A 3,058-nucleotide genomic window follows, 5' to 3' on the forward strand; every position below is an offset into this window, starting at 1 on the left:
GGAAATTAAAAAAAAACAGCAAAAGAAAAGAAGACAGAGAGAAAATAAAGGAGATAAAATGACAGAAACAAAGAGACAGAGAGAAACTATCCAAAGAAAATATTCCCAAACGAAAGAGAAAGTACATGATGAAAGAGAGAGTTATGGATCCAACACAGTCACATACAAACAAGTACATATTTCATATTTACCTCCGGTCAAGTGAGGGCAACCCCCTCCCCCTCCCCCTCCTCCCCCACCATCGACTCACCCCTCCCCTACACTCGACCCTCCCTACCCTCCCACCTCCCCGTTGTCCTATCCCCTCCCCCTACCCTTCCCTTCTCTCCTCTCCTTCCCTCTCCATCTCTTCCTATCCCCCCACCCCCCACAGGCGATAGAAGTGAAGGAAAGGAAGAGGGAGGAGGGAGGAAGGGGGTGGGGATGAGGGAGGGAGGAGGGGAGATGAGGGAGATGGAGGGAGGAGGTGAGAGAGCGGGAGGAAGGAGGGAGGAGGCGAGAGAGCGGGAGGAAAGAGGGAGGAGATGAAAAACAAGGAAGGAGGAAGAAAAGAGATGAAGAAGAAGGAAGGAGGAAGGAAGAAGATGAGGAAGATCGAAGGAGGAAGGAAGGAAATGACGGAGAAGAAGGAGGAAGGAAGGAATTAGATGGCGGAAAAGGAGGGGAGAGAAGGACACGAAGGAGAGAGGGGAATAGGGTAGGAGGGATAAGGAACGGAGAGGGGGGTAGGGAGGAGGAAGAAGGGAAGAGAGGAAGGGGGGATGAAGGAGTAGGAGGGAAAAGGAACGATGGAGAAGGGGGTAGGAGGAAGGAAGAAGGGGAGAGGGGAAGGGGGATGAAGGAGTAGGAGGGAAAGAAACGAAGGAGAAGGGGTAGGGGGAAGGAAGAAGGGGAGAGGGGAAGGGGGATGAAGGAGTAGGAGGAAAAGAAACGAAGGAGAGGGGGGTAGGGAGAAGGAAGAAGGGGAGAGGGGAAGGGGGGTGAAGGAGTAGGAGGGATAAGGAACGAAGGAGAGGGGTGGAAGGAAGAAGGGGAGAGGGGAAGGGGGGATGAAGGGGGAGGAGGGATAAGAAACGAAGGAGAGGGGGGTAGGAAGAAGGAAGAAGGGGGGGATGAAGGAAGAGGAGGAAAAGAAACGAAGGAGAGGGGGAGAGAGGAATGGAAGATGAAGGAGGTAGGAGGGAAAGAAACGAAGGAGAGGGGGGTGGGGAAAGAAACGAAGGAGAAGGAGGGTAGGGAAAGAAACGAAGAAGAGGGGGGATAGGGAAAGAAACGAAGGAGAGGAGGGGTAGGGGAGAAGGAACGGAGGTAGGGGGGGGGTAAGGGGAAGCACAGGGGTTATCTTGGGTCACAGGTAGCTCCGTGCAAGGCTGGTATTAAGGACCCACCTGTTTATGACCTCGCGAGCCGCCGATGCCAAACTCGGTCCGATAGGTGGGAGTCTTATGCCTCTTCTCCATGTATATTTGTTGGCTTATTTACCTCACGTGTTGGGTCGGTTCTCCTGTTTGTTTGTTTGTTTGTTTGTTTGTTTGTGTTTTGTTTGGTTGCGTGTCCGTTTGTTTGTGTTGGGTTTGTTTGGATGTTTGTTTGTTTGTTTGTTTGTGTTTTGTTTGGTTGCGTGTTCGTTTGTTTGTGTTGGGTTTGTTTGGATGTTGGTTTGTTTTATTTGTGTGGATATGTGGTTGTTTATTTCCGTTTGTTTGTGTTCTCTTGTTTGTTTGAATGTTTACTTGTATGGATATTTGGTTGTTTATTTCTGTTTGTTTGTGTTGGCTTTGTTTGGATGTTGGTTTGTTTTATTTGTGTGGATATTTGATTGTTTATTTCCGTTTGCTTGTGTTCTTGTCTTTGTTTGAATGTTTATTTGTTTGTTTGTATGTGTTTTGTTTGGTTGTATGTCCGTTTGTTTGTGTTGGGTTTGTTTGGATGTTGGTTTGTTTTATTTGTGTGGATATGTGGTTGTTTATTTCCGTTTGTTTGTGTTCTCGTGTTTGTTTGAATGTTTATTTGTTTATCTGTATGGATATTTGGTTGTTTATTTCCGTTAATTTTGTATCGGTTTCCTTATCTTTTCGTTTGTTTGTTTTCCTGGTCACTTGTTTGTTTGTTTGCTTCTCTGGCCACTTGTTTATTTGTTTGATGATTCTTTTGTTTAACTGCATTTGTCTATTTTCTTATTCACCTGTTTATTATTTGTTTGTTTACCTGATTATTTGCTTTACCTCTATTTGTTTGTTTTGTTTACCTCTTTCTCAGCTGGGTTATTTAACTTTGTTTGTTTGTTTCGCTGTTTGTTGTTTGTAATGATCTTTTTATTATTAATTCAAATATTTAAGTATGTATGTTTTCACACATCTTCTCGTCTACATATATTCTATTTATTGTCTAATCATCTTAACATTATCGTTATAAATACAATGAAACATTCCACAATAATGACTACATCATCACTGGAATTTTGAGAATACAATATTAGAAATACATATTTGCCTCGATTTAATCCGCTTTATTTCTAATGTGATTTAGTTAAATCACGAAGCAAAGAAATGGATCTATTTTCCTAATTAGCTTATAAAAACACGATATAGATTCATAGATAAAATACACAATTTATGAATTCATAATACACATCTGCAGAAAGATAGAACACAATTTAATTCATGAATGAAATACATAATATATAAATTCACAATACACATCTGTAGAAAGAGAGAACACAATATAAATTCATAAATAAAATACACAATTTATACATTCACAATACACATCCGTAGAAAGGGAGAATACAATATAAATTTATAGATAAAATACACCATTTATAAGAACACAATATAAATTCATGAATAAAATACACCATTTATAAGAACACAATATAAATTCATGAATAAAATACACCATTTATAAGAACACAATATAAATTGATAAATAAAACACACAATTTATAAATTCATAAGTAAAACACACAATTTATACATTCACAACACACAACTGCAGAAAGGGAGAATACAATATAAATTCATAAATAAAACACACAATTTATACATTCACAACACAC

The sequence above is a fragment of the Penaeus vannamei genome, chromosome 31 (genome assembly GCF_042767895.1).
Source record: "Penaeus vannamei isolate JL-2024 chromosome 31, ASM4276789v1, whole genome shotgun sequence".
Taxonomy (NCBI): domain Eukaryota; kingdom Metazoa; phylum Arthropoda; class Malacostraca; order Decapoda; family Penaeidae; genus Penaeus; species Penaeus vannamei.